At 49.1% G+C, this 17,105-nt stretch overlaps 1 pseudogene; it reads right to left on the reverse strand.

Annotated features, from left to right (window-relative positions):
* Positions 1-1,258: 1,258 nt before the first annotated feature.
* Positions 1,259-1,459, reverse strand: LOC139279102 (U2 spliceosomal RNA; annotated as a pseudogene).
* Positions 1,460-17,105: the final 15,646 nt, after the last annotated feature.

The raw sequence follows: 17,105 nt of genomic DNA on the forward strand, positions 1-17,105 counted from the left end.
AAGCACAATCGGAAAACAGACATCAACTGAGACTTGTTCGTAAACACCGTGAACTAAAGATAACCGCTAAACAATGTTAAAACGAAATTATCGCCATTGTGTTCAATTCTGGGCAGCACACTACAGGAAGGATACCAAGGCCTTGGAGAGGGTGCAACAGAGATTTACTAGACCGGTACCAGGGACGAGGGATTTCAGTTACGTGGAGGGACATAGGGGGAGAAACTCGGGGCGTTTGTGCCTCCCATTAGCGTGGGGGCGCTAACGGGGCCCAAACGACTTTCCGCCCGAGCGCGGCACCGCTAACGGCTCCCGCAAAATTCTGCAAGAGTATACCAGCGGCGGTAATCCGTAGCGCCCCGCTCCGCTGCGCCATGCAATGGCGACGTCATCACCGTGCGCAGCAACCTGTTTTCGCCCCAGGGCGAAAGTTCAGGAGCGCCCTTGAAGCTGCGTCGGGCGATGTCAGCAACAGCTTCGGGGGGCGCGTACCCGGGCCGCAGGCCGCTCGCGGGTGGCAAAATTTAAAGGGGAGGCGGCGCTTTGAGAAGAAAATAGCCTGCTTCATCGCGGGGTTCGTGCCACGATCTTCCAGCCCGGCATTCCGTTGGTGTACCCAGCTGATGCCAGGGTGCCCCGCTCCCCGGTGGTCCAGGTAGGGACCCGCAGCATCGGCAGCTTGGGACCCCTTCCTTTAATGAAGGGGCGGGTCCCACCGCGCAGCTCTGCGCCTCTCTCGGATTCCTTCCGCCCCGCTCGGCTCGCGCCCCACAGAACAAGTGGAGCGGGATATTTTGTGCTCCACTTGCTCTCGGGGGCGGTAATCCGAATTTAGGCAGCAGGGCGGGACCTCCGCGTCTGCCCCAGGAAATCCCACCCCGCGGCTGTTGACGTCCCCAAACCGGGCGCTACGCAAATTCATCATCATCATCAGTCCCTCGAAATCGAGGAAAACTTGCTTCCACTCTAAAAGTGAGTTCTTAGGTGACTGTACAGTCCAATACGGGAAATACAGTCCCTGTCACAGGTGGGGCAGACAGTCATTGAGGGAAAGGGTGGGTGGGGAGTCTGGTTTGCCGCACGCTCCTTCCGCTGCCTGCGCTTGTTTTCTGCATTTTTTTTTTAATGTTTTATTCGTTGCCAATCTTTCCAATTCTTTGTCAGATTAACTTGTCAGATCATAAACGCCAGAGGTCACCTTGGGCCCATTCAAGGATCACTCTGCACCAATGTTTTTGCTCTTAGCCAAAAGGCCTAGAGCCACTGCACCGTTCCTGGAAGTACTGCAATACCAGGTTCGTGCCATGGAGGTGGACAGGTCAGGTCCCCCACCCACCTCCTATTTCCAAAAAGCATAGGAGAACCACCTTCCTGATCCAGGGAGAACCACTTTCTGGTCATGGTTACTCCCCTGTCAGGTCAGTTACGCATGATCTTAGCCAAAAGGCCGAGAAGCGCTTGTTTTTTGCACGCTCTCGGCGACGAGACTCGAGGTGCTCAGCGCCCTCCCAGATGGCTCTTCCTCCACTTTGGGCGGTCTTTGGCCAGGGACTCCCAGGTGCCGGTGGCCAATAAGGTGAGGCATCCCCACCGACACCGACACAAATTAACCCCCATGGAGAAGCTGGGATTGTTCTCATTAGTGCAGAGAAGGTTAAGGGGAGATTTAACAGAGGTGTTCAAAATGATGAAGAGATTTGATCGAGTAAATCGAAAGAAACTGTTCCCACTGGCAGGGGGGGTCGGTAACCAGAGGACGCAGATTTAAGATGATTGGTCAAGAACCAGGGGAGAGATGAGAATTTTTTTACGCAGCAAGTTGTTGTGATCTGGAACACGCTGCTTGAAAGGATGGTGGAAGCAGCTTCAATAGCAGCTTTCAAAAGAGGATTGGATAAACATTTGATGGAAAGATTTGCAGGGCTATGGGGAGAGAGCAGGGGAGTGGGACTAGTTGGTAGCTCTTTCAAAGAGCCGATGGGCCAAAAAGTCACTCTCTGTGCTGTACGATTCCATCATTCTGGGCCAGGAATAGAATGAATATTTAGAACTTCCCATTCCACCTCTGTTATCCATATTAAGCAAAAATGCACGCAAACATATACAGAGCTCCCCCATGGGCTAATTGTACTGTGCCCTGTAGGGTACTGAGCCACAGACCAAACAGGTCCCAGGGTTTGACTTCTGGTGCATACTTTTAGCTGACACTAGCTGTGAGGTGTTACAATTGGTTTCAAGAAAGACTTGCATTTATGTAGCACCTTTGACAACCCCAGGGCATCCCAAAGCCCTTTACAGGCAATGAAGTACTCTTGATGTGTCGTCATTGTTGTAATGTAGGAAACGCGGCAGCCAATTTGCGCACAGCAAGGTCCCACAAATAGCAATGACCTGATCATCTGTTTCAGTGACGTTCAGTGTCCCTGGACTAAAAAACGGGGAAGATTAATCGATCAAGTTCTTGCCTGTGATCTCTATCTACTGGCCCCTGCTGAGAAGTGCTTGTGTGTATGTGTCAGGATAGGTTTGAGCTGGCTGATGATGCCCTCCTCAGTCAAATAGCCTGCTGGCAATCAGTGTCTCACAGAACAAATGATAAATGCTGCAAGGCAGGAGGGCTGACAGCGCCTGTGGAGCCATACTCCAGCTAGGCTGTGTCATTGCCTTTCAGAGCGATGGAGGGTGAGTAAAGATTAGTAATATTTATCTTGAATGTTGATTCATGCAAAAATACCAAAAATTTCAGTTAGGAAGATGCAGTGATTAAACGATTGATCCTTGGGCTCTCCGTCAAGGAATACCTCAAAGTCAGTCAATCTGATTTTGAACTCATTAGGAAACACCGTTAAAAATACCGTTATTTTTTTAAGGGGGTACAATTGGCAACAAAACGCGCCCGACGGTAAAAATCGGCGCTGCTCGAGGATTTGCAGTGGAAACCGCTGTCCTTGCCAACTTTAGCCTGAAGCCGATTACCGCCAAAAATACAGGCCCTGGGAGGGGGGAAAAGACACACAAAAAATAAACAATCGCCAAACATTCACACGACCCTTATCTAGCGAATCGCTGAAAAAGAATTAAAAAATAAAAACTTTAACTTGCCTTTTTCATACTTACCACAGTTTCTGGGGCTGCAACGCAGGCTTTTCTCGGGCATTTTTTTTTTCTTCCTATATACGGGTGCGCCGAACGGCCAATTTTAAGCTTTTCAGCGGTATTTCAAAACCGCCGGCGTACAGCTTTGGCCAATTTAGGTGAGGACCGTTTACCGTCAAAAAAGTCGAAATATCGCTGAAAAAACAGGGTCAATTTCTAACCCCTGCAGAGAGAAATGAGCAAGGCACGGGCACACAGAAGTTGTACACTTAGTTACTGCTTTGCTCGAAACATCAAGCAGAAGAAACCTTCCAGGTCGCAGACATGGGGGATGGTGCTCATCGCTGTATGAAAGGGTATTTGACTCTTGGCAAAGCTGAGCTAAAGTGATCAATGTGGCTCACTTGATTATTCCTAATATATCTTTTTCTCACAAAGGGTAGTAAAATCTGGAATTCGCTCAACACTGCATTTATATAGTGCCTTCATAGCACAGGAAAACATCCCAGGGCACTTCACAGGAGCATAATCAGACACAATGTGACACCGAGCCACACAAGGCAGTATTAGGGCCAGGAAACGGTCATTTTTCAGGAGCGCCGTGAAGGAAGAGCAGCATGTGCCACTGCAGGAGGGCGACGGCTGCGAAGCCAGGTCGCTGATTGCAGTGCGGGCAGGCACAGCAGGAGGGGCGAAGGAGCGGCAAGAGTTTGTAGATGGAAGTGACCGGGGCCCAGGAGAGGCATGAGTTTAGGGCCCAGGAGAGAGGAGGGCCCAGGGGCAGCACGGGGCCAGCCCACACTGCGATATGTGTGCGCACTAGGTCTGTGCAGCAGAGCTGGTCTCCAGTCGTCCTGGTTAATCCTTGCCACTGGACCAAGACCTGGCTCTGTCAAGCCCCGTGTGGTGGCTGGTGTGCAACGGTCACCCCACGTTAAAAAAATCCACCCACAGGCATCTCCCACCCTTCAAGGTGTAGTTCAGGATCTGGAATATTAGGTCCTTCAATGAAACACCTGTGAACTCATCTCTTTTTGGCGTGGAAGCAAGTCATCCTCGCTTCGAGGGACCGCCTATGATGATGATGAAAGGAGGAGAGAGAGAGCTAAAGAGGCAGAGAGGCTTAGGAAGGGAATTCCAGAGCTTCGGGCCTAGGCAGCTGAAGGCACGGCCGCCAGTGGTGGAGTGATTAAAATCGGGGATGCGCAAGAGGCCCAAATTGGAAGAGCACAGAGATGGTGGAGGGGTATAGGGCTGGAGGAAATTACAGAGATATGAAAGGGGCAAAAAGCTGTGAATGCTGGCGGGCAATTGGAGCTCTTGAGACTGAGATTGACAGGCTTTTGTTGGGCAATGTTATCGAGGGATATGGAGCCAAGGCAAGTAAATAGAGTGGAGATGCAGATTAGCGGTGATCTGATTGAATGACGGAGCAGGCTCAAGGGGCTGAATGGCCTACTCTTCCTCCTAAGGTTCCTCCGTCTCTTACCACCGCAGGTTAAAAAAAAAACGTTTCCAACTTTCTGAACCTCTGCAGCAGCACAAAAACGCAGTGATACACTTCCAGTGAGAGTTAATGATGCGAGAAGAAGACAAACCGAACTGCAAATTGTCCCTGAGGAAACAAATATAACATCCTGGCCTTGAAGTCACCCCGTGCAGTTATTAGAGCACGTGCAAATTATCGTGTGGGCAGGGAAGGGAATGCCATTCAAATGCATTAAGCTCATTCTCACAGAGAATAATTGCAAAGTGTCTCGACACCAGCGTTACAACCGAGTGCAGAAAAGCAACAGACAGTGCCCACGCTGATTCTAATTCCATGCTAATCTAATTATTGTTCCACACTGCAGCCGCACACAGCCTGCTGTCATTTCAATCCAAAAATATTGGATTTAACTTTACGGAATTAGCTCAATTTACATAACTATTGAGAGATTTGGTTAAAAAGGAGATAGATGTATATAGGATTATCAACATTTTCAGAGCAGGGACACTGTTGTGTGCCTTGTATTGTACTCTTACACTAATGAAAGCACAGCTCCATTTTGCAAAATGGCTGCTGAGGTGTCTAAATATTTTGCCTGCACTGGAATAAATCAAATACGTGTCTGGCTCCGGATGCCACCGATCATCACGGGCTAAGTTCTGCTTTTCTTTCCTTTAAAGCAATTGACTTTCTATTTAGAGATAACCTTTTGGCATTTTAATGTAGCCTTCAGCCAATGGGAGAACACCTGCTCCCAGCAATGATTTGTGGGCAGGCACAACTAATGCACACCCAAGCTCACTTGGTCACATACCTGATACCATCTTCTTCCAGGTCTTTAGCACTGTTTATCGCCCATTAAACTTGCGAAAATACTCGGGGAGGAAACATCATTTAAGGAGCCATAACATGCCCTGGATACCGAGCCTTCTGTGAAGTCACCTACACATTACCCTGCTCAGAAATATGCAGTGAAAGCGCAAAGTATTAAAGGGAGGCAGTAGGGGAAGGGCATGTGCTCAACTAAGAACATAAGAATTAGGAGCAGGAGTAGGCCCTACGGTCCCTCGAGCCTGCTCCGCCATTCAATAAGATCATGGCTGATCATCGATCACAATTCCACTTTCCCGCCCGATCTTCATTGTCATAGAAACATAGAAACATAGAAAATAGGTGCAGGAGTAGGCCATTCAGCCCTTCTAGCCTGCACCGCCATTCAATGAGTTCATGGCTGAACATGCACTTCAGTACCCCCTTCCTGCTTTCTCGCCATACCCCTTGATCCCCCGAGTAGTAAGGACTTCATCTAACTCCCTTTGTAACCCATGTATACACTGACCTAAGTTGTACACCGTGAGAACACTGACCACTAGGTGGTGAACTTGTGGGAGACACTCCTAACCTGGACTTTCAGGTATAAAAGGGGAAGCGCCGCCCACCTTCATCACTTCAGTGCTGGCGAATAAAGATTACTGGTCACAGTGACCTTCTCTCAAGTATTGGCCTCATGTGCATTTATACTGTATAGTAAGGACATATTATTGGCGATGAGAAACTGGGATTTAAACCATGCGAGCATGGCCACTAGCAGCACAGATGAAAGGTACTGTGTTGGTGATGATTGGGACGACTTTATTGAGAGTCTACAGCAGAGTTCGTCACCAAGGAATGGTTGATACAGGATTTGGCCGACAAACACAGGGCTCATCTCCTGACGGTTTGTGGATCCAGGACGTACTCCCTGATGAAGGACCTTCTAGCGCCAGAGAAGCCGGTGGACAAAGCTTTTGAAGAGCTCAGTAAGTTGATTGGGGAACACTTTAAACCGGCGAGCAGCATGCTCATGGCGAGACACCGGTTTTACACGCACCAGCGGCAAGAAGGGCAAAGCGTTCCAGACTTCGTGGCAGACCTCCGGCGACTGGCGAGCCGATGTAAGTTCCCAGATGCATGCAGAGCGGAGATGCTGCGAGACTTTTTTATTGAGGGCATCGGGCACGCTGGGGTTTTCAGGAAACTGATTGACCTTGGAAGCCCAGACATTTATCTCAGGGGAGGAAGAGACCAGAATGATGTTTGATAAAAAATCTTGTTTTAAATGCAGCAAATGGACAGGGAGTCAACATTGTTAACACAGGACACAGTTCTCCAGGCAGACAGGGGCAATCGGACATGCCCGAGCATGTAGTCGAACCCAAAGGGGGAATTCAACAGAGACAATGGCTAGCTGAAGGGGACATAGTCTAAGGATAAGGGGTAGGCCATTTAGGACTGAGATGAGGAGAAACTTCTTCATTCAGAGAGTTGTTAACCTGTGGAATTCCCTGCCGCAGAGAGTTGTTGATGCCAATTCACTGGATATATTCAAGAGGGAGTTAGATATGGCCCTTACGGCTAAGGGGATCAAGGGGTATGGAGAGAAAGCAGGAAAGGGGTACTGAAGGAATGATCAGCCATGATCTTATTGAATGGTGGTGCAGGCTCGAAGGGCCGAATGGCCTACTGCTGCACCTATTTTTCTATGTTTCTATGTTTCTATGATTCATGCCATCGCAAGGGACAATGCGGCCAGTATTGGAGCCATCAACACCTGTCAATGGTGCGTTTAAAGACAGTTACAGAGACAGTCAGAGACGAGCGACTGGTAATGGACCTTTTGTTTCCAACAACGGCTCATGTTGGAGGTGTGGAGGCAAACACACAGCCAGAGCTTGCAGGTATCAGCAATATACCTGCAGAAACTGCAACGTCAGCGGTCACTTGGCGCGTATGTGCAGGAAGCCTGCAGCCAGGTTGATGTATAAAGTGGACGGGCCCGATGTAAGCCCTACGAGGCCAAATGGACACTGGGGGAAATCGCTGGAAGCTGAAGTTCAGCGAGTTCATGTGGAGCACATATACAGTTCATACACCAGGACACCACCGATAATGATGAAAATGCTCCTCAATGGCATCCCAGTATCAATGGAGCTAGACACGGGGGCCAGCCAGTCCCTGATGAGTATCAAACAGTTCGACAAATTGTGGGTGTCCAAGGCCAGGAGGCCAAAATTGTTGCCGATTGACGCACAGCTGCAGACATATACAAAGGAGATCATTCCGGTGCTAGGCAGTGCCACGGTAGTCGTGACCCACAAAGATTCGGAGAATAGGTTGCCACTCTGGAGTCCCGGGGGATGGTCCCGCACTGCTGGGGAGGAGTTGGCTTGCTGTCATGAACTGGAAAAGGGGCGATGTCAATGCAATTTCTTCTGTGCAGTGAATATCATGCTCACAGATCCTGAACAAATTTGACTCACTATTTCAACCCGGCATTGGCACTTTCATGGGGACCAAGATAGTGATTCACATAAACCCGGACGCCAGGCCAGTACACCAAAAGGCCAGAGCGGTGCCGTACGTGATGCGGGAAAAGATAGAAGGCGAATTGGACCACCTGCTGAGAGAAGGCATCATCTCGCCAGTCGAATTCAGTGACTGGGCGAGCCCGATCGTGCCGGTGCTCAAGGCAGATGGGTCGGTCAGAATATGTGGTGATTACAAGGCCACCATCAATCGGGTGTCACTCCAAGACCAGTATCCGCTACTGAGAGCGGCGGACCTCTTTGTGACGCTATCCGGTGGCAAACTTTTTTTGAAAATTGGACCTGACCTCAGCTTACATGACCCAGGAGCTGGCGAGTGAGTCGAAGAAGCTGACCACCATCACGACACACAAGGGGTTGTTTGAGCACAACAGATGTCCGTTCGGGATTCGCTCGGCCGCCGCGATCTTCCAACGAAATATGGAAAGCCTCCTCATGTCGATTCCAAGGACAGTGGTTTTTCAAGACGACATCCTCATCACGGTTGTGATACTGAAGAACACCTCCGCAACCTGGAGGAGGTGCTACGCAGACTGGACAGGGTAGGTCTGCGACTGAAAAAGGCGAAGTGCGTCTTCCTAGCTCCAGAGATAGAATTCCTGAGGATGAGGGTAGCAGCAGACGGGACCAGACCTACTGCGTCCAAGACGGAAGCGATCCAGAGAGCACCCAGACCCCGTAACACGATGGAGCTGCGTTCGTTCCTGGGGCTCTTGAAATTTTTTGGTAACTTTCTTCCCAAATTGAGCACGCTGTTAGAGCCGCTACACGTGCTCCTATGCAAAGGTCGCGAATGGGTCTGGGGGACAGCCAGGAAAGGGCTTTTGATAGAGCACAACATTTGTTATGCTCCAACAATCTGTTAACGCTATATGACCCATGTAAAAAACTTATTTTAACGCGCGATGCGTCGTCCTTTGGGGTCGGGTGTGTGTTGCAGCATGTTAATGCCAAGGGTCAGTTACAGCCGGTAGCTTATGCCTCCAGAAGTCTGTCCCAGGCAGAACAGGGCTATGGGATGGTAGAAAAGGAAGGGGTAGCATGTGTATATGCAATTAAAAAAAATGCACCAGTATCTGTTTGGCAGGAAATTTGAGCTGGAGACAGATCACAAGCCCCTTACGTTCCTTTTGGCTGATAACAAGGCCATAAATGCAAATGCATCGGCCCGCATACAGAGGTGGGCATTCACGTTAGCCGCCTATGACTACACAATTCGGCACAGACCGGGCACTGAAAACTGCGCCGATGCACTCAGCAGGCTCCCACTAGCTACCACCGAGGGGGCAACCGAGCATGCTGCTGAGATGGTCATGGCTGTTGAAGCTTTCGAAAGCGAAGGCTCACCCATGACTGCTCGTCAGATCAAAGTCTGGACAAATAGAGACCCGCTTTTGTCTTTAGTCAAGAACTGTGTCCTGAATGGGGACTGGGCAGCCACGTACGGGGCATGCCCTGAGGAATTCAAACCATTTCACAGGCGCAAGGATGAATTCTCGATTCAGGCCGATTGCCTACTGTAGGGAAACCGAGTAGTCATGCCCCAGATGGGCAGGGAGATGTTCATCAGAGAACTCCACAATGAGCACCCGGACATTGTCATGATGAAGGCAATTGCCAGGACCCATGTTTGGTGGCCAGGGAGAGATGTAGACCTGGAACTTTGTGTTTGCAGGTGCAACATGTGTGCCCAGCTGGACAATGCACCCAGGGAAGCCCCGCTTAGCCCGTGGTCCTGGCCCGCCAAGCCATTGGTCACGCATCCATGGGAAAAATGTTTTTGGTTGTAGTAGACGCCTACTCCAAATGGATCGAGTGTGACATTCTCAATTCAAGCACATCCTCTGCCACGGTAGAAAGTCTACGGGCAATGTTCGCCGCCCATGGTCTACCGGACGTCTTGGTCAGCGACAATGACCCGTGCTTTACAAGCATTGAATTCCAGGACTTCATGGCAGGAAATGGTATCAACCATGTCAGAACGGCACCGTTCAAGCCGCCAGACGGAACGAGCAGTGCAGATAATCAAACAGGGGATGCTCAGAATCCAAGGGGGTTCCCTACAAAGCCGCTTATCACGCCTCCTGTTGGCCAATAGATCCCGACCACACTCACTCACAGGGGTTTCACCCACAGAGTTGCTAATGAAAAGGACGTTCAAAACCAGGTTATCCTTTTTACACCCCACCATGAAAGAAATTGTTGAGAGCAGACACCGGTCACAATGTGACTACCATGACGGGAATGCGAGGGCGTGATGTATTGATGTCAATGACCCTGTCTTTGTCCTCAACTATGCTGCAGGGCCCAAATGGCTCACAGGCACTGTGATTGCTAAAGAGGGGAATAGGATTTTGGTAGTTAAACTCACCAATGGACAAATCTGCCGCAAACACGTGGATCAAACAAAAAGGAGGTTCAGCAAACCCATAGAAGAAGCAGAGGAAGAACACGATGTGGAGTTCACTCCACCACAGGTGACCGAACACTGGAACCACGTGGAGGAGAGCCCAGTCACTGTGGGCAGTCCGGACAGGCCTGAGGCACCGCAAACAGCAGACACTCAGGCCAGGGCCCAACATCTGGAGCCCCAACTCAGGCGCTCGAAAAGGAAGCGTAAACCACCAGAGAGACTTAACCTGTGATCCCAATAAGACTTTGGGGGGGAGGTGATGTCATGTATTCAACTGTCATTGTAACCCATGTATAAACTGACCTAAGTTGTACACCGTGAGAACACTGACCACTAGGTGGTGAACTTGTGGGAGACACTCCTAACCTGGACTTTCAGGTATAAAAGGGGAAGCTCCACCCACCTTCATCACTTCAATGCTGGCGAATAAAGGTTACTGGTCACAGAGTGACCTTCTCTCAAGTATGGGCCTCGTGTGCATTTATACTGTATAGTAAGGACATATTATCCATAATCCCTTGATTCCCCTAGACTCCAAAAATCTATTTCTCAGCCTTGAATATATTCAGAGATTCAGCATCCACAGCCCTCTGGGGCAGAGAATTCCAAAGATTCACAACCCTCTGAGTGAAGAAATTCCTCCTCATCTCAGTCTTAAATGACTGACCCTTTATCCTGAGACTGTGACCCCGAGTTCCAGATACTCCAGCCAGGGGAAACAACCTCTCAGCATCTACTCTGTCAATCCCCTTCGGAATCTTATACAAATGTTATACTATTACCCGTGTACCTAGAGTTATATAGGATGTACAGCACAGAAACAGGCCATTCGGCCCAACTCCTTCATGTTTATGCTCCACACAAACCTTCTCCCGTCTCCCTTCATCTAACCCCATCAACATATCTTTCTATTTCTTTCACTTTCATGTGTTTATCTAGCTTTCCCTTAGATACATCTACTGCAATCCCTGCGGTAGCGATTTCCACATTCTAACCACTCTCTGGGTAAAGAAGTTTCTCATGAGTTCCTGATTGGCTTTATTAGTGACGATCTTAGATTGAAGGCTCCCAGTTCTGGTCCTCCCGTAAATGGAAACATCTTTTCTACACCTAACCTAGCAAAGCCTTTCATAATCTTAAAGACCTCTATCAGATTCCCTCTCCCCCCCCCCACCCCCTCAGCCTTCTCTTTTGTAAAGAGAAAAGCCCCATCCTTTTCAGTCTTTCCCGATAGTTATAATCTCTCAGTTATGGCATATCCTTGTTTGTGTCACACCCACAGTGGGCCTGAAATTCGGTGGGGGTTCTATGGGTTCCTTCCACCGCCCCAACCCCGCACCCATCATAACTCCAGTATGAGAGTGACAGGACCCCCAAGGAAATGGTTCCATTATCCTGGGGATTTCCACGGACCACCTTAGACGGGTGACTGGTGAAGTTATAACGGGAGACCAATAGAATCCCTGGGGTCGGAGTTCATTCATGGCAGGCTCCCAGCAGGATTCCCGCTGCTGCAGCCCTGGAAGAGGTGGCGAGGGACCTAAAAGGGGCAGAATGGCCTGTAGATGGCAGCAAATCTCTGACCGCCGGCCGCAAATCAGACTGAGGCCTTCGATGGGTGCTCGGCCCAACTTGGGAGAGGAGAGGAGGCTGCCCGGGGCACAGTGGGGGGGAAAGCGGGGGAGGGGGATGCGGGGGGAGGGGGGCGGGTGATGGTGGCGTACCGCCATCTTCCTCACAGGAAGTGATGGGTAAGTGGGCTGCACCGAAGGGAATTCCCCGGTTTTCATACGGTGGGAAGGGGAGGAGTGGCTAGTATTGATCGGGGTGGGGGGGTGTCGGGAGGGAAATCATGCCGGGGTGGAGAGGAACCAGTTGGCCTTTTCCTTCATTCTCCTCGAGGAGCCCACCCGATTTCGGAACGTTGGAGAAGAATTCTCCCTCCCTCAGTGAAACAGCACTTAGAGACCAGAGCAACACTTCCTCATGCAGAGTAACTGTCCTGTGCATGTAAGCACTTGACCAGGCTGTAACGTTGCTCCTTAATTACTTCATGTGCATGCCATGATGGATTATGTGCACGGGGCACATCATTTGTAGGCGTTATCCACACTGACAGCAACTGTCAACACAAATAACTGACGGAAACCAGTCTAGCTGCTCCCACCATCACCTAAAATGTAAGCAGCAGATACTAGGGAGAGACCTTAAGGCTGCAATTTTTTCTTCCAATTCTGGCCTCTTGTACAACCCCAATTTTAATCGCTCCACCATTGGCAGGAGTGCCTTCAGCTGCCGAGGCTCTCAGCAAGACTGAATCCCTATCTAAACCTCTCCGCCTCTCTGTCTCTCTCTCCTCCTTTAAGAAGCTTCTAAAAAGCCTACCTCTTTGACCAAGCTTTTGGTCACCTGTGCTAATATCTCCTTCTGTGTCTCGGTGTCAAATTTTGTCTGACAATCGCTCCTGTGGTACTACCTTAAAAGCACTATATAAATCCACGTTGCTGTGTTGTGCAGAGTACTTCATCGGCTGTAAAGAGCTTTGGGACGTCCGGTGGTCATGAAAGGTGCTATATAAATGCAAGACTCTCATTTCTGTTTTTGTAGTAATCTGGCATCTCAATTCAAGCTTTGCTCACGCGAAGCCTGAAGTCCCATAGATGCTGAAGTTAAAGCACCGATGAGTTATGCATTATTTCCACGTGTGTGTCAGTCTAAAGGGGCCCTGAAGTGAAGGAACATTTCCGCGAAGGACTGTTGCTTTCAGCTCTGCTTGCCAGAGCTACTGAGAGAGCACAAGACCATCAGGCTCTTGCGAGAGAAGACTTGACGTGTCCCCAGTTCTACCCAAACAGAATGAAGCTTTGGCAGGGTGGAGGAGGCTGGTAGATACAAATGCAACTCTTCTGTTTGTTTTTAAGAATGAAAAAAAATCCAGAGCGAGGAACGGTCATTTGGTCCATCAAGGACGTTCCATCCAGACTCCGTGTAATTGTTTTATCATGGACCCCTCCACCCCCAACTTAACCCACACCTCCTCAGAATAAAAAAGAAAGGCAGTGTTATTAACATCTCTAGAAACCTCAAACCTCACCCGATCGCCATTTTGCTTTGTTGATGCTGCAGTGGGTTGTAGCTTTGGCAAGAACAATGGTCTGCCAAGAGGTTTGAAAAGCCCTTAGGACCACATGAAGGAACTGGGAGAATAGAATCATAGAATGGTTACAACAACAACAACTTGTATTTATAGAGCGACTTTAATGCAATGGAACGTCCCAAGGCGCTTCACAGGAGCGTTATGAGGTAAATTTGACACCGAGTCGCATGAGTAGAAATTAGCGCAGGAAAGAGGTAGGTTTGAAGGAGCGTCTTGAAGGAGGAAAGAGAGGTAGAGAGGCGGAGAGGTTTAGGCAGGGAGTTCCAGAGCTTGGGGCCTAGGCAACAGAAGGCACGGCCACCGATGGTTGAGCGATTAAAATTGGGGTTGGACGTAAAAGATCCCATGGCACTATTTCGAAGAAGAGCAGAGGAGTTATCCCCGGTGTCCTGGTCAATATTTATCCCTCAATCAATATTACAAAAAAACAGATTATCTGGTCATTATCACATTGCTGTTTGTGGGAGCTTGCTGTGCGCAAATTGGCTGCCGCATTTCCCACATTACAACAGTGACTACACTTCAAAAGTACTTTATTGGCTGTAAAGCACTTTGGGACATCTGGTGGTCGTGAAAGGTGCTATATAAATGCACAGCTATCTTTCTTTTATTATAATTTTGGCTTCTAGATGTGCTTCTATTTTCTCCTTTAGTAGGGATTCCATTATTTTTCCTACCACCGATGTTAAGCTGACCACAACAACAACAACTTGTATTTATATAGCACCCTTAACATAGTAAAACGTCCCAAGGCGCTTCACAGGAGTGTTATGAGACAAAAAAATTGACACCAGCCACATAAGGAGAAATTAGTTCAGGTGACCAAAAGCTTGGTCAAAGAGGTAGGATTTAAGGAGCATCTTAAAGGAAGAAAGAGAGGTAGAGAGGCGGAGAGGTTTAGGGAGGGAGTTCCAGAGCTTGGGGCCTAGGCAACAGAAGGCACAGCCACTGATGGTTCGGCGATTATAATCAGGGATGCTCAGGAGGGCAGAATTAGAGGAGCGCAGAAAGCTCGGGGGGTTGTGGGGCTGGAGGAGATTACAGAGTTAGGGAGGGGCCATTCATCCCATCAGAAGTGAAACAAATGGAGCATTTATGTTCCAAAAGCCTCTGGGACCTTCAAACGAGCGTTAAACTCCCAACCCAATACAAGCCTCCAATCTTCGCCAACACTATACTCACACTGCTCACCAATACAACCCTGAAATCATCAACGCTACGCTCACCAATGCCAGCCACGAAATCTTCTCCACCAGCTCACTATTTTCACCAGAACAAGATTGAAAAATCTACATCATTGCAGCCTCATGGCCTCCAGCAATGCAATCTTCACTGGCACATTCCCTGCGGCCTTCACAAATATAAATCTTACAAATGATCAAAACTCCTTATCAAAATAAGGGTCACAATCTTCTGAAGCCGCTAATATCCTATGGGTATTAAGGGAATCAAGGGATATGGGGTTAGTGCAGGCAAGTGGAGTTGAGGTAGATCAGCCGTGATCTCATTGAATGGCGGAGCAGGCTCGAAGGGCCGAAATGGCTTACTCCTGTTCCTAATTCTTATGTTCTTATGAAGCTCTGTCTTCGTGCCATCTGACTGTCAGGGTTTCTCTCTTGAGCTCTACTTCATTTCCTGCATTACCCCTCTTGGGGCTATTTTTGTATGTGTTTGTGCGTACACATGGGGTAAAATCACAATCGGGCAGCTGTGAGGTGTCAGCTCGTGGAAGCTGAGATCCTCAGCCGCCAGTTTAGAGACTTACAAGGTGATAAATTGGCATCTTCAGTTAAGGAGCATGTTGTAACTTGTACATTGCAAATAGCAGCAAAAAGCCCCCATTGAATAGAGGAATCGCTACTTCCCTTTCCTCAGGGAACAGCCAATCGCCCGTGTCCAATTGTCCCTCCTTCTCTCTGATGAAGTGTTTAGTCCTTATTAAGTTCCTCTCTCGTTGTGGCACGGAGTCAGTAATCGCCGCCCACAAACAGACAAACAGTGATTCACCGCCTGGCTGCTGCGGGGAGGTTGGGGGGTCACTGCTGGGGCACAATGGCAACTGAGTTTCCCAACACAAGCAGTCACTGTATCTCCTGAAATGAAGTAGTACTTCCTACGGCTCACATCAAGAGGTTTCCACAGTGGAGAGGCTGTATGAATGCAAGTGATTATATTACAGTGTATTGCTGAGACAAGGAGCTTGCCATGTGAGGAGTTCACAGGCAACCAACTTTCACCTCTAGGACTCGGGCAATGCTGGGCATGAATAGTTCAGCGAATAGTAACGAGGCATTTAAGGGGAGGTTAGACAAGCCTATAAGGGAGAAGGGAATAGAGGGTTATGCTGCTAGATTTAGATAAGGGAAGACGGGAGGAGGCGTGAGTGGAGCATAAACGCCGGCATGGACTGGTTGGGCCGAATGGCCTGTTTCTGTGCCGTATATCTGATGTAATCCTATGTAGCTCTGCTGCACCTTGTACTGATTCTTTAGTCACTTGAGCACAGGACACACGCTCCCCAGGTGGTTAGGGAGTTGGATGTGAGGTTGTACCGCTGTCTGGATTGGAGTGGACTTGATGGGCCTGATGGTCTCTTCTTGGCCTTCTTCTCGTGGGTATGATCACCGCAGGCAGGCCCATCGCTCGACCAGAGGAAGCAGAAGTATTAAAATCGCCTTTCCTTTTCATTAGATTACTTCTGTCACCTCAGCAGGGTTGAGAGGAAACTAACGAGTGGAGTTTTTGGGGTTGTTGCAGTTTGATGCAAATGATTAGAATTTGGTCAGGCTTCGCAAGAATGGTGGGGATGTGGGGGTGGGGCTGTGTGGTAGTGGGGGGTGGGTAGGGTGGAGGAGGGTGGGGGGTGTGTGTGGATGTGTGAGTGAGAGTGTGTGGGCGTGTGTGTGTGTGAGAGAGTGTGTGTGCGTGCGTGTGTGGGCGTGTGTGAGAGAGAGTCTATGCATGAGAGTGGGAGAGAGTGTGTGTGAATTGGGAGAGAGTGTGTGAGTGTGCGTGTGTGTGTGAGAGTGTGTGTGTGTGTGTGAGAGTGTGTGTGTGAGAGAGAGAGAGAGTGTGTGTGTGTATGTGTGACTCTGTGTGTGTGTGTGTGTGTGTGTGTGTGAGTGGTGTATGTGTGAGTGTGTGAGTGCAGATACCTGGCCAGTCAGAGAAGTGCTGCTTTGCATAGAAAATGATGGAGAAATAAGATAACTTTGTTCTCTGTTTTTTAAAAATATAACAAATTGCACTTCGAAGAGGAAAAGGCTGGTGTGTGACTGTGTACTGTAGTTTGCTACAAGCAGTGTTGCACTTAAGTCATTTATTATTGAACTCTATCCTTAAACTTTCTCTGTTATGTACCATCCCTGCGTTTGATGAATAGATTGGTAATGCATTATTAATTTGCAAAACGAGGCCCACAGTGTTGTCAATTAGGGAGAATGTCCGTGTTTTGATGGGGACTAAATTAGGAGCACTCACCATTGCACAGTTACTTTAGGGATCATTCATCAAAGTGAGGGAGAATGTGACAAGCCGCACTCACTCCGCAGCCACACTCCTCTTGCTCTCACACAGCCGTTTGAC

This window comes from Pristiophorus japonicus, chromosome 13, assembly GCF_044704955.1.
Source record: "Pristiophorus japonicus isolate sPriJap1 chromosome 13, sPriJap1.hap1, whole genome shotgun sequence".
Classification (NCBI taxonomy): Eukaryota; Metazoa; Chordata; class Chondrichthyes; family Pristiophoridae; genus Pristiophorus; species Pristiophorus japonicus.